We start from the raw sequence: 23,144 nt of genomic DNA, 5'->3' as shown, positions 1-23,144 counted from the left end.
TCTGTTTTTTCTTTCTGCAACTCCATTCTATTGAGAATTATAAGGTACAACACACTCCCTCTTAATCCCAACAAAAATGCAGAATTCTTTAAAATTTTCAGAGATGTATTCACCCCCATTATCTGATCTTAGAGTCTTTATTTTCTTCCCAGTTTGATTTTCCACTAAGGCTTTAAATTCTTTGAATTTTGATAATACTTCATTTGATTCCTTGAGTTTTATGAAATAGATCCAAGTTTTTCTAGAGTAGTCATCAACAAATATAACGTAATACAAGAAACCCCCTAGTGATGGTAATTACATTGGACCACACAAATCAGTGTGGACAAGTTCTAGTACAACTTTTGATTTGTGCTCACTTGAGGGAAAGGACCCTTTTGAGTTCTTCCCTAGAGCACATCCTTTACAAGTTCCAACATGATCAAATTTTAGATTTGGTAATCCTGTGGTAATCTTTCCTATAGAAGGTAGGGCACTAAATCGAAGATGTCCTAATATTCTATGCCAAATTTCATTAGAGTTTGATACTTCCAGATTTAGTGCTTGTTTTTTAATATTACATAATTTGTATAAACTACCATCTCTAGATCCTATAAGAATAACATTCTTTATATTAGAATTTTTAGGCCAGAGTAGGACTTTATCTTCATGGAAGGTAACACGATATCCTTGATCAGCTAGTCCTGAAATGGAGACCAAATTCCTTTTGATACTTGGTACAAAAAGAACATCTTTCAATTGAAGGGTAACTCATGTTCTTAATTGAATTGAGCAGGTCCCAATTCCTTTCACTGGATAGGTAGAATTGTCTCCTATTGTAACTTCTTCAGTTGAGTTGGCCTTCAAAGGTTTCGAATTGATCTTGAAATTTGGTTATGTGTCGAGAGGCTCCACTGTCGATGATCCACATATGCTTGTTTGAGTTTAGTTCACTTGATAAGGCTAGGAAAAATAGAGGATTCTCTACTTCCTTGACTTCAGCTATGGTTGCTTGAGCTTTCTTTCTTTCTGGACATAATTTGTGAGTGTGTCCAAATTTATCACACTTGTAGCATTGAATCTTGGAGGAATCTCTGCTTTTGTGGTTATTTCCTCTCTTCCGTTTGAACTTCCTTTTCTTTTCTTTGTTGCTTGTGTTAGCATGTAGTGCTTTAATTTCTCCCTCTTTGTTTGGACCCAATCCTCTTGTGATTAGCCGAGATTATTCTTGAGTGCAATCATTCTTGAGTTGATCGAATTTTGGTAGTGTCAGACGAGCACTAATGCCTTGAATAAAAGATTCCCAACTGGATGGTAATCCCTTAAGTGCTATTAGAGATAGCTCCAAGTCATCTACATTATTTCCAATAGTTGATAGTTGGTCTTTTAACTCTGAAATCCTCATGAAATAGGAAGTAATTGATTCTCCTTTGTTCATGTAGATATCCATTAATTGTTGCTTTAAGGTGAGCAACCTGCTTGCATTATTTATTTCATATGAGTTTGAAATGGTCTTGAACATATCATAAGTTGTAGTAAGTTTTGAGATGGTGGGAAGAATGTGATCTTTAACAGCATCAATTATAATTTTCTTAGCTTTGTTATTGTGTCTTTTCCAGGTTGTTTTCTCTGGCTCGTCTTCAGGCATCTTAGTGTCTTCTTCTATGTATGTATCTAATTCGAGTTCTTGAAATATTATTGTTTTTTGAATTCTCCAAGAGACAAAGTTGGATGCACCTTCAAGTCTATCCTCCACTCTAACGTTGTTCACCATGATTGCTTTCCTTTGATTCTTAATGCAAGTCAGAAAAGAGTTTTTTTTTTAATTATTGTTTCTCTACCAACCTGGCTCTGATACCATGTTAAGGAATATAAATCATAGATAGAGAATACAACAGTTTGGTAATACGCAGTGAAGACAGATTTTAATATAATTATTGTAGTGAGTATGTGTTAATTCTGATGAGCATATATAATAATCAACGTTCAATGTTATATCGACAGTGTTGCTGGTCTTTGAACTGCCACGGTAATTGGTTCATTCCTATGAAGTGTCGATGGACATATAGGTAGACCAACGGAGGGTCATGTCCACGTAGGGGCATGACCTCTACGTGGCTTATGCCACATAGTCATGTTCCTGCGGGGACATGGCCCTTCGCTCCAATGATCACCGTTTGTTAATAGCGATGATGCTTCGACTTGCTAACCACCCGATAAGTATCGAGATTACCCTGTTTTATTATTCTTCGAATCATGTCAATTATATATATATATGGTAATCGCTCAATCTGAATGAAGCTATTTCTTAACATATCCTTCCAAGTACCACTCATAATGCCCTTCCTAAGCAAGATCATGATATCCCTTCCGTCCTTTCCAATGATCCTATTCAAAATAAAGAGCAAAGTACCCTTCCCACTTCATCTAATGATCCTCTTCCATGTCAAGATCAAAGTATCTCTTCACCTCCTTGTCATAATCCTTCATATCCTCCTCAAGATTCTACCATCCATCCTAATCCCCCTCATGATCCTAATCCTCCTCAAGATCCAATCACCCCTATCCAAGCCGTTCATGAACCCCTTACATATCAACTTGGTTCATCCACTATCATAAAATCTAGTTTACTCCATGAACTTCTCATTCCCTACATACCATATCCTCCTCAAAATGGACTCACATCATGTTTCAAAAGCAACAAGTATCCCATTTCTAAAAAGATTTGTCAAAGCATGCATTATCAACAAAAAGGGTTAGGCATCCATGAACAAGGTATATTGGAACCCCTTGATATAAAAGAAAATCCAAATTGTCATGGCCTTGGCTACATATCTCACTCTCAAGACATTGCAATCCATACTAAGTCTCACATTCCTCCATCTAAACTCAAACATACACATTTCCCTTCATCCCCTTCATCCACCTTAGGTACATATACCCCAAAACCAAATCCTTCATTCCTTCCATCCATCTTGGGTTTTTATATCCCTCCACACACTATCCATATTGCCCCTAGCTCGAAATCCACTTACCCTACCATAAATTAAGGTCAACAAAGGCAAACATCCTTGAGAACCTTCGCACCATCCACCTACATGAACTCATCCAAAATACCTCCATATCACTTTTATCCACCCATGTATCAAAATGCTTTTGGAAGCAATTTGGATGTCAAGCATAAAATTCATAAGTTCAAAAATCTACATATGTTCAAAGATCAACATGTCCCATCTAAAAGACATGAAAAAACAAAGAAAAAATTGATTCAAAATTAAAAAGGCCACAAAGGCCTATCAAGTAAAAAGAAAAATAAAAAACCATGTGGGTTCCTAAGTTGTTCATAGAAGCAATGCATTCCAAAGAACCACAAAGGAAAGAAAAATTAAAAAACCATGTGGATTCCCAAGTTGCTCATAAAAGACATGCATCCAAAGGAAAAATCAAAATTGAGATCCAAACTTGCTATTCTAAAGGCATCCTTCACTCCTTCCTCTAAACATCTCCCAAAACCCACTAGCTTAAAACCTCCATCATCTCCTTCATCCATTTTGGGTCCTTATGTCCCAAAATCCTCATCCACTTCTCCACCAGAATCTCAAAATCCAAAATCCATTTTTCCTCCATCACTCCACCACCCCTCAAGGTGTGTGCCAATGTGGATCTTGCCAAAATTTCCATCCACCCCTAGACAAATCCCCCAACACCCCATCCATTATCCAACACCTATTTTCTATCCTTTAATTCCTCTCATCCAATCCTTTGCACAAATCCTAACCCTTTCATCTAATCATCCATTTCATTTCCCTTTTATTATTATCCTACTAGTAGCTTTGAGCATACCTTCAATAGTCGTGGTCCATTGTAGCACATCTTTTAGGGCTACCATTCAAAGAATAACAAGATACTTGAGTCCTTGCTCCATCTCCTATCATGCATCCATTATCTTCCAAAAAGAGGGGAAAAAAAAAAAAAGAGAGAAAAAAAAGGTAAAGAGAAATAATTTGTCCAATTGTGAAAACCACTTCTTGTAGTGCCTTGGGCAAGTACCATGATGAAAACCTGGCAAATAGACATCGTGTGTAATCCATTTCCTCTTGCACTCTACACTTGGGAGCAAGTTCCATCCATACCTCCTATCTACCTCATCCCCCATCATCCCTCATCTACCATTATCTCTCATAGCTTCCTTTATCCCTCATCCACCATTATCTCTCATAACCTCTATTATCCATCTTCATCCACCATTACCTCTCATAGCCTCTATTATCCCTCATTCACCCTATCTATCTCCATATTCCTTTTTTTCTACTTTTGATCTTGACAAGGTTAGCAATCTCCAAAAGCATCATGCATCCCTTTAGCTACACCTTATCCACACCTTTCAATCTATATCCATTATATTATCCATTTGTTACTCCCATCATCCAAATCCACCTATGATCTTGCTTATCCTATATTTATCCCATCTCCATCATATCCATCTCTTGATCTTTGATCAAACTAAGGACATAAAATGCAAAACACATTTAAACAAAAAAAAAAACTCTTGACATGTCCATTCCATTGGACCCCAATGCACCATGCTAGCAGCTTACATTGCCATATCTAGTTCCTTAACTTGGATAAACATGTTATCACATCGTGTGATAGTCCTTGAAAACTAAATCAACCTTAATTCCATAATAAGTTGCCTCCATCCTTCACTTATCCATGTCCCTCCCATTAGTTCATTCATCCACTCATAATGCCTTATGTCTTGCTAGACACTAGGGGCAAATAAATACATCTTGGTTGAGAATAAATCTTCACATATGTCTTATACCTCAATCAGTAATGTGAAAAACTTTTAAAAATCCAAAAAAAAAAAGAAAAAACCTTAAAAATCCAAAAAAAATGAAAAAAGATTAAAAAACAAAAAAAAGTGAAAAACTTTTAAAATCCCCAAAAAGTGAATTTTTTTTTAAAATCTAAAATTTGCAATAAATTGTCTTTTGCTAAGACATAAACACTTTTAACAAACATAGTCAAAACAATGAGCTTAACAAATCATGCATCAATAGATAAACTACCAAGCTAGTTTGCAACCATGTCGATCAACTGCTTTCAGATTTAGCATCTTTATTAAACAACATGCCTCTACGAATACATCGATCCTAAAACAGGCATCTTATCAGATATCATGTCCTATGGATATATCTTTTCGTAGACACCTAAATTTGACTAATTAATTTAATCAAATTTAAACCCCTTTCTTCCTATTAATTAATCTAATTAATTAATTTTCCTATCCCTTTCTTCTAATTAATTTCCTAATAAGGAATTAATCTCCCAATCCTATTCTTCTAATTAATTAATCCAATTAATTAATTCCCCAACTCGTTCCTCCTAATTAATTAATTATCCTTGTTGTCCATCCCTTTTGATTAATTGCTTTAATTAATTAAATATCCCCTTTCCAAGCCCATGGATTAATTAATTTAATTAATTAATTTGGTTCAAATTCCTATTTGGGCACATGGCTCCTAACTTTTCTCCATGACCGCCTTTCAATCCTATCCTAACCAACCCTATCCTTCCAACCCACTTCCCTAGCCTAGTCATCCCTCCAACCAAACTTATCCTATCCCTTCTAACATCCCACGCATGTGTGCACATCCTAACCAATTCTTAATTTTGGGTGGCCTTTTCCAAAATGGACAGGCGTCCCTAAGACACATGTCACTCTTCCTATTTTTGGGTGGCTTTGCCCAAAATAGACATGTGTCCTCATGGACACATGTCATTCCTTTTCCATCTAGTTGAGCCACTTGTCCTTTTTTGGAGGACAAGTGTCTCCTCTTCACCTATCCTTCCCTTCCTCATCTTGCCTACTTAATCCTTCCAATTTTAGACCAAATCCTCTCGGATCCACTTTTCATACATCATACCATTACTCTACCAAAACCCTTATTCAACCTATCCATTATCATCTGCATTTTCTGTCATAGAGCAATATCGAACATCCAAAGCTACGTCATGAGAACACATCCAATCGCAGAATAATCAAATCAAAGCGGGCATTTGGTTTGCATTTGTGTTATTGTTTTCATGCTTGTTTTGATTTTATCGTTCTAATCTTGAGGTGTATGATGTATTGTGTTTGTTTGGTTAATTAGCTTTCTTTTTAGCCCTTAGTTTAGCGCACACATTTTTCATCGCACATTTTCTGGCACGCTCGGTGGAACCCACTTCACGGGTCATTTTAATGTTTTTTTTGTTTGAGTGTGTTTTTTGACAGATTTTGAGCACTTGAAGGCAAAGAAGCAGAATTACACTCGGATTTCTACCATGACGGAAGTCTATTTTATCAATCCCAATGTTTTGCGAAACAACGGGAACGCGCTCTAAAGCAGCGTGAATGCAAACTGAAATTGCGGGAACGCTACCTAAAATAGCGGGTTCACATTCTCGCAGCTAGACAGAAAGTAGCGGGAACGCACGAAGCAACAGGAACACGTGAAACAGTGGGAACGCACCCTTAAACCACGGGAATGCGCCCTGAAACCGCGGGAACGCGTCCTGAAATCATGGGAACACGCCCTGAAACCAATAGAATGCAACATAAACCAGTAGGTTCGCGTTTTCGCTATTTTCATAAAATTTATAGTTTTGCCTAATCAAAATTTGCAAGTTAAGTTGTAGTTTGAAATAGCGGGTTTGCACAGTGGAACGATGAGTTCGCCCATTATCATTTACATAATTTTCTAGAATGTTGTTTTCCTACTAATCTACTAAGTTGTATGTTGGATGACCTAATTTTTTGCAAGTTTGCTCTCTTAAACAACAGGAACACACTCTGGACCAGTGAGAACGTGACTTGAAACAACGGGTTTGCATTGTGAAACTGCGGGTTTGCTCATTATCATTTGTATAATTTTTCAGAATGTTATTTTAGTACTAATCAACTAACTTGTGTGTTTTTGGATGGTATTTTACTAATGTTTGTACAACAAATCAAGCGATAAGAAGACCCCATGCTTTTTAAACATTAACAATTGCTTGCAGGACCGCTAAAAGGGGTTTTGTGAAGATAATATTTTCTTTATTGCTTTCATTTTTCGCATTTGTGTCTTTTGTTTAATCTAGGAACACTTAAGTTCAAGTAAAGGAATGAGCCCCATGTCTTTCGTGTCTTGCACGTTTAGGCATCTGTAGAGTGGTCCTACTGCTAACACACACTATCCTCTCTCTTTGGCTCTCATGGTCGTAGGTGCAAGAGAAAAGTGTTAGTGACTCTCATTTTTTCTTTCTAAGTAGGAGGGCCTGTCCCCCCGAGTAGCCTATAATGTTGGGTGAGGGGAGAACGAACCAAGCAATACTTTTGGTCTGCTATACAAATATTTGTGATTTTAGCGAAAGATATAAATCAACTGGTAACATTATGCTATACCGATGGTTTTCCTCAGTATCATTATGCAAATACCTTTGTGGTCTTGATGCAAGTCAAAATCCTTTGGTGCTTGTGTGGTAGATGCATTAAATTCGTGTTCTACGGGCTGGGATATCTCTTAAATGAGCTAGCCACCACATGTATGACTACCTGATTCACCTTGAAAGTTCCCCCACTACGAGCCAAACTATTTTTAGTAGCCAAAAATCCTTCTATGTGTTGACTTAGGTGTTGTGATACGCGCATACTGAAGAAACTCCTCATGTACTCTCCAATTCGAGATAGAAAATTCAATGGGAAGTGATTACCCAAGAATTTGAAGCTTGGCATGCCTGAGAAGTGTGTGTCGAGGGTGGAGTTGGTGTTGTTAGGCTTCTATCTATCTAGTTGGATGTGGTATTTTATGATCGGGAGATTTAACACATGTTCTAATTTGACTATCCATAGGGGTGTACTTGGCTGATTTTTATCTGTTTTATGGTTAGATCTTCATGCTTGTTGTGTTTGGTTTCAAGTCTTTGATCGAAATATCAATCTAGCGAGTTTGAAGTCAGTTCTAGTGGGTTCATGATCTAAGGTAGCAGGTTTGCAGTCGTATTCTAGTGGGAATGTTGTTAATTTTGAGCCAAAAGTGATACACTTAGCGCAGTCACTATCACTCTATCAACCAACGGGTTTGCATTTCAAACCCGCGGGTTTTCTCTCTGAAGCAACGAGTTTGCTCTTTAGTGTTTTTTACCCTTGTTCCAACGGGTTTGTGCCCTGAAACAACGGGTTTGCACCCTGAACTAGATGATTCGCTCTTTATAGTGTTTGTCGCCCTGTTCTAGCAGGTTTGCACCCTGAACTAGCGAGTTTGCACCCTAAAGCAACGAGTTTGTGTTTTTGATGCTTTTATGCTGATTTGAGATTTTTTCAACTAGTTTTGAAGCTTGCCATTCTTATCCTAGCGTCTTTGCACCTTGTTCTAGTGGATTTCACGCCTTGTTTTGGTGAATTTGTGGCCTATTATAGCGAATTTACCTTATCTTGTCATGATTTGTTAGTTTAGTCTCGTTATGTTGTCAAATTTCTGTTTCATTGATTTGCAGTCTTATGCTTCCCTGATAGTTAGAGTCTACCTTTGGTGATCTCAATCTTAGGCGTCAGTGTGTTGTCGTTATGTTGTCTGCATTATTGTATACATTTCTTGATCTATCGGTAGTTTACACCCATCTTTCATGATCTTAGTTTTAGACATCATTACATTGTTGTTATGTTGTCCACATTGCCTTAGAAACTACTTGATTCCTCAACTGTTAGTTATCTTTGTGATCTTGGTCTTAGACGTCGTCACGCTATCGGAATTTTGTCTGTTTAGCATTAGAGTTTTTTTTTACTCTTCAGCTGTTAGGATTTATCCTCGTGATCTTGGTCTTGGAATTTGTCACGCTGTCGAAGTGTTGTCCGCATTATGTTTGAAATCTCTTGAGTTTTCAGCAGTCAGTATCCATCCTTGTGTATTTTGAGTCTTAGACATTATCACGCTAGCAGAGTGTTGTCCTTGGTTCGTTAGCTCACTCTCAATCGATATCTTTGGCTCTTCACTTTTGCATTCCAGTTTGGCTTCTAGTTTACATCGTTGTTATCGTCCACTAGGGTCTCGACTTGCATGGTCACTTTTATCATCTCAGTTGGTGGTCGTCACCTTAGTTATCACACTACTACAAAAACAACAATATATGACTAAAAAAACTACCAAAAATTGCATATAAATGACTGAATTTGATTACGTGACCATTAGTAGTTTATTGCTAGTCATTAATCACGTGACCAATTTATGACTAAACTATTTTAGTCATTTATTGGTTGTTTTGATTGATCAATTTGGTCATTTATTTGGTCATTGATTTAGTCATTAATTTGGTCATTGATTTAGTCGTTAATTTAGCCATTGATTGTTGTTGATCAGTCATTTATTTAGTCATTGATTTGATCATTGATTTAGTCATTAATTTGGTCATTGATTTAGTCGTTAATTTAGCCATTGATTGTTGTTGATCAGTCATTTATTTAGTCATTGATTTGATCATTGATTTAGTCATTAATTTAGTCATAGATTTTTGTTAATTGGTTATTTATTTAGTCATTAATTGATGTCAATTGGTAGTATATTTAGTCATTTTAATCATTATTTTGCCATTAACTGGTCATATATTTAGTCATATTATGGCATGATGGAATCGAACCACCATCCTTCTGCTTGTAAAGCAGGTGCTCTTCCATTTGAGCTTTGAGCTAGCTCCCTTTAAAGAATAATTATACCATGTATCCTATGTTAGCCTATAAACGTACATTTCTACAAAATACAAAGTCAAGTATTTGATGACAAATAATCAATGTTTAAGGACATCACATCACTATCTAAAATATCTACAAGAGAGGATTTCAATGACCGATGACCAACTCTACACTCACTAAAGTATCTACAATGACCAACTCTACAATCAACTAAAATATCTACACGAAAGGATTTCAAAACGACAAGAATGACTCACATCTTTGTTTTTGCCCCATATCTCCTCTACTAACTTCTTTGCATGTTCAGGGTTAAAAGATATATATGAACATCCGACTCGGTAGTGACAAAAACACTTTCGTAATTTTCAAGCAACCCATTTTACCTTGTAGAGATTCTCTGGCTAGGCAAGTTTAAGCCCATTTATCTCTAAAAATCGGTAGGGCTGAATAACCTTAGCATCAAATTTAGCCCAGAGCTTCTTCATAGCTGTTAACACAGTTGTTGTCTATGCACCATCATAAATACCTATCAACGTGCTATTAATATGATCTATATTGCATCCATATCAGCAGAATGTTAAAAAAATTATAGTTGGGAAGAGAAGCAGGTTTACTCAATGGATATTCAAATAATATTGTTATTTTGTTTCAGGTATATGTTTCTAGCCCTGGCAATGAACATGTGATTTGTTCCTTGTGCAAAAACTTACCTTTCCAGTCCCTGTCACCCCATGTATGTAAAGACATCGACCCAGACATTGGCTTCCAACAGCTAGTGCTCCCATCACAAATCTTGTTACCTCATCTATTTCTCTGCTTGCACAAAAATCAAAATTTTCCTATAAATATTAGATAACATTCGTATTCCACCATATGCATTCAACAATATCAAAGTGGAAATTGGAGTAACAGTTATGGCAAGTTTGCATACTTGTTTCTTCAAGGTAGTGAACCAGAAGAAGCAACTAGCATAAGAGTTGTCTTTGCTCTGTCAAGATCAGTTTGCTGATGACACCTGACACCTTGCCCTATCTGGAATTTTTTTTGTCCCTATTTTTTCTAGTCCAATGATACATCCCCTGTATGTATTCTATATTTACAAGGTATCAAGAATTCATATAGAAATTAAAGCTGTAATCAAGCACCAAAAAGCTAAGATAGTGGTTATACCACAGCCTTTACAGAAAGTGAAGACTTCTGGCTGCATGGAGTCTTAATTGTTGATTTTGCTTTCACGGGCTTTTCCTGAAAATCCTCTTCTTCATCCTCAAAATCATCTTCTCCAGAATCCTCAGTAGAATTCAAATCATTCTCACTATCCATACTTCTATTGCTCTGCAATATCATATCAATTAACCCATCAAACATATATTATAATATTAAAAAAATTAGCTTCACATTTTCCAATTAAATGTAGATTAGAAAAGAATATATTGCTTCCTGAACCTACCTCTTCATCAACATCTGCATCTGTCAAGCGCTGAAAGCATGCCAATTGACATCGTACTCATACTCACAGAGAAATACATCGTCTCCCTCAGTGCATTTCTCAAATTCTTTGGGGCCCTTAACATAGCAATGTCTAAGGATGGAATCCATCTGCAGAGCCAATATTTGTTATTTGTATAAGCCTGAAGTGAGAGAATGAAAATTACAATTCTACCCAATGCAATTTACAATAAAATCAAATCATCTAAAACCAATGTTGTTGGGTAATATTGTATGGGAGAGGGACAATATTAAAACCTCAAGAAATTACAAAGATAAAACCATATATTCATCAACAAGATCTAAAAGCCTTTCAAACTTTCTTTGAGGAACAATTTTTCTTTTTAATTTTTTTTTTATCAAATAAATCTCCTATTTAATTCTGCTCACGAAAAAATCTCTCCTCTGTATAAACAAAATATAGAATGTCATTTTCTCTAATGACCTCCTTCAGCTTCACTATATTAGGATGGTTCATTTTCTGAATAGACTGGAACATAGAAGAGAGCAACAAATATTAGTCTATCATGGACAAAATATTTATGTAATTTGAGTTTTCTTTTCAATAATTTATTATCTTTTGTTCTCTTATCATTTTGGAGTATTTTATTTTTGTAATTTGAGTAGAGAAATTATCACTTCATTCCTGTTAGACATGGTTATCTAATTCTTAATGACATTAGAACCATTTTCTTAATTTTGAACCTTGAAATACTTCAATTTTTTCTTCCATGGTTTTGCTGCAGCAGTTCTCTATGAAGAAAGTTCCATGTACCTCTAAAAAGTTTATTGTTTGTTTCTTTGCTTGGCAAGATGTTAAATGCAAAGATCGCTGAGACTTCCCCATGCATCTAACTTTTAGAATTCTGCCCTTTAGTGTTGACCAAAACTATATAACGCCATCACGCTCCATTTTGTATTGATAGGCAGTAGTAGTTTTTGTTGTTAGCACAGGATACAGTTACCCCCTTTTTGCAAGCTTGTCCAAGGGTGGTATGAAAAACTATGTAATTTTTTTGGGAATCAATATAAACAGGAGCAGGCCCCTCATCTTCATTTTACCGATAAGAAAAAAACTATATAATGCCAACAAGAAGTTCATATGCAGTTTTAGAAATCATGAAGGTCCTAGGCATGAACTTGGACTTTTTTTGGTTCTTAATGTTTAGTTGACAGACTAGTTTGCCTGCAAATTTTTTTCCTTCATTCTTTATTGATTAATTGTAGCATAGTAACCTTTTATAAATACACATCAAGAAAAGACTTTTTAAATATAGACAATTTTTAGCAGTTGATAATAGAATTTTCCCTCGTTGACACTTCTCTATTCATCCAATCTTCTTAAAATTGCCCCCTTAGTGTTCATCAAAACTATATCTCTAGCAAGAAGTTTATATGCAGTTTAAGGATTCACAATGGTCTAATTCTCATTCCTGGAATGAACTTGGAGATGTTTTTGGTTCTTAATATATAGTTGACAAACTAGTTTGCCTGTTATTCTTTTTCTTTCATTCTGTATAGATCAATTGAAGCATAGTAATCTTTTATAAGTGCACAACTAGAAAAGTCTTTTCTGATATAGGCAAAGTTGAGCAGTTGATGTTGGGATCTGTCTTTATTGTAGTTATACTATATATTAACCCATATATCAATATATGAAATTGCATGCCAAGAATAACTGATAGGTGAAAAAAGTAACATAAAATTTACCAGATCAACTTGAATTTCTTTACTGTTGTGGGGTTCTGTAACATAAAGTTGAAGCAGCGTAACATGATCCCCGCTACTTGTCTCATCTGTCAAACCATTCTCTAGATTGTCCTTTTTATTTAACATTCATTTGGCCCTAGATAATAAAGGAGATACAATTATGTCACTGCAACTATCAAAGGATTCCTCTCTCTATAAAAATATACATTAGCAATTGATTCCAAATTCAACACTCATTAGGTGCACATTTCTTTAGGTGAAAATTACAAGAAAGAAGCTAAGGACCAAAATAGAAAAGCAAAATGTGGTATTAAAAATTAGGTGTAAAGAAGAGATTATGCTTTACAAATATTTTGAATACACACATTTAGGATGACCATGTTTGGAAAGAGAGTAATGAACTGGGCTAGTTCTTTTCCTTGAACAATGAGACCCTAAAACAAAAACCATTTAAAGTTAGACATTGAATTCAAAAGAAATAGAAGCTAAAATCCTGAAGACCATTGCATCCACGACCACACACCTGTACTGGTCTTCCTTTCAAAGAATTAGCGATCAAGTTTGTTTGTTGAATAGTTTCTCTTTTATCCTCCTAAACCAAGTGGGAAAATGAGAACAACACTACTAAGTGTTTGAAGTTTCAACATTTACATAATGCAAGACTGATAATTATATTTATCATCCAAAGTTCTAACCAAGACACATAATTATAATAAAAAACTGTGTTCTCATACCTCTGTACTTTGTTGCCCAAGCCATGAGAAAAGAAAATAGTCCTCTCTATGATTTTCAAGACACCTTTAACATTGACTCGTTGCTTTTTAAGTAAGGCTAAAAATACAAATTATTGATCTTTTATCTTTTATCTTTGGTCTTTACAAAATAAGTCAAAGCTCAAATAAATACATCACTCTCAACTTTTCCTTTCCCATCTTCGGAGCCAAAAGTTCCACTACCCACTTGCCAGGACTCAAAATTAGCTTTAAAATCTAGTGTTTCAAATCCTTGAATGACTCGTACTAAATGTGTCCACTTGACCCTATTCTGGCTTGAACCAAATTCCTGAAGAAGCTGATGTCTAAGATCAGAAATCTTCAATAATTCATGTTTATTTACTTAAGATATGCCTTATATATGATACGAAACAATCATGTTCTTACCTCTGCAGCTAAGCTTGCAGCTTTTCTATCTTCCAATTGAGTTACTCGACCAACCCTTATATATATTTCAGATCCACAATCAAGCACATAACATTTATTTGATTCCAATACCAACTTAGACAAGGGCCCATCCATGGCCTGTAGCTGTGCATCCATAATACTGATTCACAGAAAGCCAAATAAAAAAATAGTCAGTAGTTTTCTTCCTTTCCTTGTCTGTTACCCCTTGATAATATAATTCAATCACCCAAACCAAATTGATATAAATTTCATTAAAGTGATCTAATTATTAGCAGTTTTTGTATCACAATCATTTTGTTCTTCGATTAAGCATACTGATCTCAAATAAATTATCATAAAGTTTGCATTTTGTAGTGATTAATTGTACAATGTAGAATTGTATCAATATGGACCTGAACCCATTTTAATGTACAAAATACATTACTACAAGGGAAACTCAGAAGCCATTACCAATAGAAATATCTAAATTCTTGGGTACAAATGAAAGTAAAAACAAGCAGCCTGGGAGATCACTTACAATTGTCAGAAAATAAGCACTCACATGTAAAGTTTTCCCAATGATGTCTCTAACTATGGACTGTCTTAAGCGTTACTCTTCTTACCAATTGGAGCAAATCCCCCAAACAAAGCCCAAAATTCACCAGAGTCAGCTTCTGCTACAAGCTTGCCATCCTCTATTGTTTCAAAAACCAGAACTTATTGTCAGTGAATGGGTTGATTGACATCATAAAACATATCAAAATAAAATAAAATCTTACTTTCAAAATGTCTAATCGAAGAGAAGTGATTATTGAAGAATTTACCAATTACTACTGTTCCCAATTTTCTACCTTTCCGGGTCAAAAATGCCTTACACAGGGTATTCTTTCTCTTTTTATGAGATTTCACAAGTCTAAAAAAGATAGAAGGGGGAAAATCACATTTAAGCCTCTAACTAATACATGTTTAAGATGAATAAGAGATCAATTTTATCTCTTATTTATTTATTTTTTACAAGAGGTTCTAAAAAAGGCTTTTAAAACTCCTTCCCACGTTGACTTGAGTCAAAAGGTTCATTTTTTTAATTGTGGGAGGGAAATAAAAGTTAAATACAAGTGTTGCTCTAACTACACTTTTGTCAAAGTTTACTTTATTTTAAACCATGAGCAGAACTAAAGGTGTTACGTAGACAAGAAGCCCTAGTTCTCCTTGATTTTTGATCTGTAGTTCAAGAACTCCAAGGGAAGCCATGCATTAGAGGAGACTTTTTCCAGCTACTTGATACGTGAAAGAAGGCATAGAAAGCTCAAAGAGGCTACAAAACCTATTGTTCTTCCTTGTTTCATCATTAAATCATGCGTAAAAGGAGCAGTTTTCTGAGTATTGGGACGTGGAAGGTGCACTATGACAGAAAGAAACAAATAGAAAGGACTTCTTTGAATCCTTAAAGGATCACGCATGCATCCTTTATTGAAATAGGTCAGTGACTCTCATCATTCGACTATTGTCTTGTATGAAGAAGTTGAAGTTATCTGTGCATAGGTTTTCTTTATTCTTTTTCCAAGAGCATGCCCATGTTAAGGAAGAAGCTAGAAGATATGCATAAAAGCAGTGATTCAGATTTGTGAAATATCTTCATGAATACAAGCAATATAAAACACAGTCCCTAAAGATATTTATGGTAGCCTCTTTAAATGAAACTAACTTGGCTTAGTACAACAAAGAGAAAAGATAGTGGCATTGCTTTATACTTGCAGCCTAGAAGACAGAGATAACAATGGTAGATAGAGGTATTAGGGGAGATTTCAACAAAGATGTAATCATCTTCAGGGGGATTGTTGTCCAAAGTCTTCAAGACTGGGATCAAAGATCAATCAATGGCATCAAAAATAGTGAGCCTGAGATCTCGGAAGGTTTGGCAAGGTCAAGAATATGTAAAGTATAAAGATATCATAGCAAACGATATCTCTTAGAGCAGTCATAGGTAGTGATAAGATTGCAGTCTGTGCACAGGAGCAACCATGTATAATATCCATGTATGCATACATCAATGATAACAATCAGCCCATTTGAAGCAGCCATTTACAACCATAAAATGCAGATCTGAGATTAAAGAGAAGCACTTTCAAACCACAGATATCAATGCCCAGTTATGAAGTAATATGGATGTTACCCACAAGCCATATAGGAGATGGACCTATGCTTAGTTACATGCATCACTAGGTTTGAAGCTAATGAAGAGCAGTAATATCCATATATGAATGTATATATATATATATATGACAGTGAGTGGAAAGGGTAACATAGATCACAGAGACCTAATAATGTATAGGGTTTGTAGCAGCCCTTGGACATAGAATAGTGTATGCCGAAAATGTGGTCTTCAACCTGCAAAAGGGAAAAACATCTCAAACACACACATGGAACATAGCATTATAGGTTAGAAATAAACCAAACAAGTTAGTGAATTTAAACTCTTTAAAATCGTTCCATGCTCCGCTATCTATAAAGATCCTCAAGATTCAAGGTGGCCCTCACTTGGAAGACCACTTGATCTCTTGGATGACAACATAGAGAACGAGATTTAAATGATTTTAGGATCAAAATGGATGCAACTAAGGTCCTAATGAATGCCTTTGATATGAAACTAGATAATGATATGGTGCAAGATATTAATATGAAACTAAACTAACATGAAAATGACATTTAAGATGATATTAAGCTAGCATGGAAATGAAGCTAACATGATATTACTAATATGATATGCAAAAACTTGATAAACCTAAGCTATGATGCTATTAAAATGATCTAATTGCTATTATCAAATAGAGGCTTAAAAAATGCTTGATGAAATGAGACTATAAATTAGATGCATGAGGACTTGGATTATTTTGAAGAAGGAATGGGCTCTATTTATAGGGAAAATAGAGAAATGGATGGTTGTGATTGAACAATATCAACAAGAGCGAGGATTGAAAGTTATTGATCCATATGAGGGATCCAATCCAATCCCAAGTTGACAATTGTCACCTTGAGAGGGCTTGAGAGGAGATGTAAGAGGCATTAAATGCCCGAGGAGACATGGTAGTTACCAATGGATAAAGCCTTTACCCAAGGGGTAAACTCTTGTGCAAGGGTTAATAGGATAACTAGGGTCAAAGCCATGAATGTTTGATGAGACCCTTGGGTTAGATGAGGGTTAAGTTAGAGAGAAAGTCTCTAACCATGAGGGGAGGTTGAATTAACCATTAATGGTTAATAGAACTTTGGGGGATAAATTTGTAAGAGTCCTTCCAAATTTGGGGAACTCAACAAATTAACTTGTTGAAGAGATATAGTCTTAAATGCATTTAGAAGACTTTCTTCCAAATTTGAGAAGTGAATTCCTCAAATTTAGGGAAAGGACATGATTAGGAGATTAGACATGATTAGGATAGGATTAGAAGGCTTCTAGAAGAATGATTAGGGAGATGCAAGTGGGAGATGTAGGATTTTGCAAGTGGGTGAGGGAAAATAGTTAATTTTGGTAAATTAAAATGATTTAATTTAGCCAAAAGGGGATGCAACTTGCATTTGATAGATTTAAATAAATATTGATTTATTTAAAAGTAAATTTTGAATTTTTGCAAGTGGGGGGATTTATAAACAAATTTTGATTTATTTATTTGCAAAGGGGGTTTTAATTAAATGTGGATTTAATTAAAAGGGGAAAGAGGATAAATAGAGATTTTTAATTAAATGTGAATTTAATTAAAATAGCTAGAGTTGAGAATGGCTTAGATAGAAGAAGGAAAATATTAATCAAATCTTTAATTTGCTTAATAGGCTAATTAGAAGAATAGGGATATTAATTAAATCTTAATTTAATTAATTGAAAGAATTAGGGATAATTAAATGAATAAAATTCACTTAATTTGTTGTGCAACTTTTAGGTGTCTACATTTTGCCCCTCTTTGAGTTGATGTGTGACCGCATGTTGATTCAAAGAAAAACGCTCAATTTGTCGTCAAAATTTTTCGATATGATGTTGTCGCCAAAATCGTTGATATGATTCTCTAAATAAAAATTGATTTTTGATATGAAACTGATCGGTTGATATGAGACCGGTGATGATGTCGATTCAATATGAAGTCGATATGGAAATGTTGATATGATAATGATGATATGCCCCCTCGGGCGATAAATTGAGAAAAATTGCGTTTTTCAAGGGAGTGGCGCGAAGTACGACGATTTTTTGGATTTTTGTGATTTTTTTATTTTTTTAATTTTTTAATTTTTATTTTTAATTAATCGCCTGATAGATTTTATTAAAAAGGATATGTAAAAAAAATGAGGTTAGAGTTATGTGGGAATGGCGCGTACATGCTCCATATGTCCACCAAGGCATCACAACCGCTTGTGTCAGGATGGACTATATAAGCCTCCAAGGGCCCATTTCCAGCTCATTTGCACACTTGTCTTTTAAGAATTGGAGCTCTGGAGTGAAGAGGAGAAACGACAACCCCCTACCATCGTCATCGATTTGAGCAATTTTGTCGATTCGAGAGGCCACCGGAGTACAGGCCACCTGTGAGTTGATTTTCTAACCCTCTTTCTGAATTTTTAGCTTAGTTTTTAGTCGACTTTAAAAGATTTTTGAATTTTCCGTGCTAGGGTTAGGGTTTTTTCCTTTTTTATTTTTTTGCTTCTTTTTGTGCATATGATTTTTCTTTTAGTGCATGCGAATTATCTTTTTGAGCATAGGATGATTTATGTAGCGCATATGAAGTATTAGATAGCGCATTTGATTTATTTTTTGGCGCATAAGATTAAGATTTTTGCGCATTTGAAAAACAATATAGCACATTTGATATGTCTTTTAGCGCATGCAATGAATTTTGTCGCACATATGAATAATTTAATAGCGCATTTGAGCACTGTTTTGGCGCATATGAGACAGAGGGTAATTTTTATTTTTTTTGGAAAATTTTGAGCATGTGCAATTTGGATTTGTAGATTCGTTATGAGTTTTTGCACCTTTTCGATGTGTTAGTTGGGTCAATTGTGTTGATTTTTGTCGATTGAATATCGTTCACCGTTATGAGTTCTTTGTGTCAGTTTAAATTTTGGTTTGGTCAAAGTTGATATGGTTCAAAGTCGATATGGGTTACTTGTCGATATGGGTCAATTGCTGATATGGATCGTGATGTTGATATGAGTCTTTTTGTTCGATATGGGTCAATTGATGTTGATATGGGTCTCTTGTTCGATATGGGTTGTGTGATGTCGATATGGGTCTCTTGTTCGATATGGGTCAATGTCGTTATGGGTTGCTTGATGTCGATATGGGTCTCTTTTTCGATATGGCTCAATGTCGTTATGATTTTTGGTTCGATATGGATTTTGATGTTGTGCGATATGGAACTGTTTCGATATGGGACTAATTTGATTGTCGATATGGGATTGATGTGATTGTCAATATGGGACTGATGTGATTGATTGATTGATTTGTGATATGAGTCTTGATAGATTTAAAACATGATTACTTGGTTTCTAAGATTGATTTTTGATATGGAACTTGGTCATTGATAGGGTACTTGATTTTCGATATGAGTCTTGCAATGAAGCTATTGATTGATTTTCGATATGATGCTTGATTGATTTATTGGATGATTAGATAGGCCTTGGTTGATGTTGTGACTGTTGTCACTTGATTTTTTTATTGTCTTATTGTTTAGAATAAATGTGACTGATAGGATGATACCCATGTGTTGATATAGGTCCATCGAGGGGTTCTCATGCTTTAGGAGAAATCCTGAAGACTCTAGTGATGAGAGATCAATTGATTGTCAATGATTTGGCAGTTATAGAGGCTTGCGGTCTCATTCACTTATTGCACATGTCGCCCTATCAGAAGAAGAGGGGTCTACTCATTGCGTTGGCCGAGAGATGACACAGCGAGCATAGCACCTTCCATTTAACAATGGGTGAGATCACAGTGATGCCCAAGGACGACTATCAGATTTTGTGGATTCCGATCACAAGAGAGATGGTCGAGTACGATGTGGAGGAGGTCGGTGGGACAGACGCTCTGCGGGAGGTGTTTGTCGATCCACAGATTGTAGGCTACTCAATGGCATGGCAGGATATGGTGGATAACTATGCCCCTCTCCCTTCAGTTTTGGCAGGTTTGATTGGTAGCTTCCTGATTCCAGACAGGATGTCACATAGATTATCAGTTGGATGGGGCCAAGTTCTCCGAAAGATGGTGTAGTCACGCACACGATATGCATGGGGCATTTGTTTTCTTTCCCATCTATATCATGAGCTCCACCAGGTGGTCTATGATGATGTAGCTAGTCTAGCCTCCGGGTGCACTCTGCTACAGATTTGGGCATGGGAGCACATAGCAATGACCCGTCCACTGGGAGAGAGGTTCAGATCAACAGGGGCACCATTTGTTATGATGTATAGCCAGGTCGCTTCCCAAACTATGCTCATGAAGTTAGAGTATTGGAGGCGGCCTCTGGATGACATGGATTCAGTGGTGTGGAGGCCTATCGATTGTGTGAGCCTTGGTCAGAGAATGGTTTCGAGGTGCCGCATTTATTTTTTAGCAGATTTGTGTTGGGGCGCACCCCCTATATGGTACAATGGTTTGTTCTTCTGTGGGTATACCGATAGTTTGGTCACATTCAGCCAATTTTTTTATTGCTTCACTGACGGTTGGTTTTGACTTGTATCTTTGATTTTCCTTTGGATCAGCATGTGGTCACACATATATATGACGATATGTTATGGATGCAGCTCCTTTGATTTTGATGAGATACATGATATGATTTTGATCTATATGACTTTTGTAGATGATGTGATGTGTGTTTTTTATTTTGATGATCTACATGCTTATATGATGATTGTAATGTATACTATATGTGTGGAAAGTGATATGCCTATGATGGTACAAATGTTGCTAATATGTTTTTGTACTTTTACATGATTTAGATAATGCAATCTAGAATGCCAATTGTTTTTTATATGATATGCATGTGATAATGATTTGAAAATGAGATGTATGATGTGATAATGATATGAATAATGTTAATGCATCTAATGCAACTATAAAATGATAATGTGAATGCACCTAAATGCAATATTAACAAGATAATGATGTGCCACCTAATGCAAGTTTTTAGATTATAATGATGTGCAACCTAATGCAAGATTAACATGATAATGGTGATGAAATGCAAACTGAAAAAATGATATGCAACCTAATGCAAGATTAACATGATAATGGTGTGTGCATGATTAATATGGTAATAGAATGATACTAATTAACATGATAATGCACTTTAAAAAAATGATAATGCAGCAAATGCAAAGCTTAATATGTGTTCTCGTTCTCAATGTTGTCATTTGTTATTTTATCAAAGTGCTAGTGCTTCCCTTGTTTTCATCATCGGGCCTTGATTTGTTGAAAGTTGATACAAGCATCATGGTCTAATTGAACCATAATGACTTGAGTATAACTTACATGGAGTTTGATATTGTAAGACGACACAAGCGTCGAGGTATAATTAAACCAAGATGACCTGAGTGTTGCTTGTGTAAAATAGACAAGAGTTAATCTTTGTCTCATAAAAAATTGAAATATCTTCAGTGATATGTTGCTTGATCACGTCGTAAGAAAAAATTGCATAATAGAAGGCTTCACTCCCAAATAGTAGACAATGAAAACATCACATTCCTTCCTTGCTTCTCTAGTTGTTGAGACATCCTTGAGTCGCTTAGGAGATATGATGGCAAAAATTAACAACCATAAGTAAGCATGCATGCTATCTGAAATGTATTCTTGTCAAGTAAAACATCTTGCAAATAGATATTTTGTTCAGTTCAAATCAGTTCAATTCCTTGATGTCTAGCATTCTTGCATTGTCATGGTTACTGTCGGTTGTTCTAATCCTTGTTGTCTTGCTACGTGTTTGGTCTGATGTCTAAAAACCTCAAGGCGGAATGCCCCCAGCGAGGTCAGGATTTTGCCCCTTTTTATTGATACAACTTCGATATGGATATGTACACTGATCACCAAGCCATGGTGGGATATGAGTCAGATAATTGATTCAGATAGTCAAGGACAGTGACTATGCTAAGTATGTCCAGGATAATGTTCCGTTTATAAATGTTCTATGATGGCTATTGGCTTAGATCAGATGGATATGATACAAGTATTGATAGATAGAGGAGATGTTCTCTCACAAGTGGTGCCTGTTGCCAAGTTTTCACCACTTGTTTTTATTGCACTTTTTTATTTGTTTTTCATTTTTTTGTATTTTTCTTGATTTTTCGAATTTTTTGTGTCATAGAGCACCTGTTTGCCAAGTTTTCACCCTAGTGACAAATTTTGATACTTTTTTTTTTGCTTTTTGGTTTGATCTGTGCATTGGACGACTCAATTGTAGAACTTCTTTAGATGGATGTTGTTGGTTGGTTCGTCAAGCACGTCCCCTTCTGAAGTTAACAACTGATATGCCCCTAATCCATAAGCTGATATGATGACAAAGGGTCCCAACTAGTTAGGTTCAAGTTTCCCCTTCTTTTCTCAATCTTGTTGATTTCTGGGATTTTTCTTTAGGACAAGATCGCCAATTTGAAAGCCCTTGGGATGACCTTGTGATTATAGCTTCTGCACATTCTTTGTTGATATGCCTTGAGATGATCAAAGGCACGTTGACAATGTTCATCAACCAGCTCTAGTTCTTGCAACCTGTTGACTCGATATTCCTCATCTAGAATGAGGCCGTTCAAGGATACCTGGAGTGATAGAATCTCTACCTCAATAGGTAGGATAGCTTCTAATCCATACACCAATGAGTATGGTGTAGCTCATGTGGGTGTCCGGATACTCGTTCTGTAGGCCTAAAGTGTAGGATTAAGTTGGACATGTCAGTCCTTACCAACATCATTCACTGTCTTTTTGAGGATTTTCAAGATTGTCTTGTTTGAGGCATTTGCTTGGCCATTCCCTTGTGGATAATAAGGTGTCAAAAAGAGATGTTGGATATGGAATCACTCACAAATCTCTTGGACATCTTGATTTTTGAAAGGTCTTATGTTAT

At 35.8% G+C, this 23,144-nt stretch overlaps 1 non-coding gene across 1 annotated transcript; it reads right to left on the bottom strand.

The window, feature by feature from the left end:
- Window positions 1–11,157: 11,157 nt before the first annotated feature.
- LOC131062534 (small nucleolar RNA snoR28) lies at window positions 11,158–11,233 on the bottom strand. The gene has a single exon (XR_009110907.2). It is a non-coding gene; the product is annotated as a small nucleolar RNA snoR28 (small nucleolar RNA).
- Window positions 11,234–23,144: the final 11,911 nt, after the last annotated feature.

This window comes from Cryptomeria japonica, chromosome 1 (assembly GCF_030272615.1).
Source record: "Cryptomeria japonica chromosome 1, Sugi_1.0, whole genome shotgun sequence".
NCBI classification, from domain to species: Eukaryota; Viridiplantae; Streptophyta; class Pinopsida; order Cupressales; family Cupressaceae; genus Cryptomeria; species Cryptomeria japonica.
The sequence above is the reverse complement of the archived record's forward strand: the minus strand, read 5'-3'. Positions and strand labels throughout refer to the sequence as shown.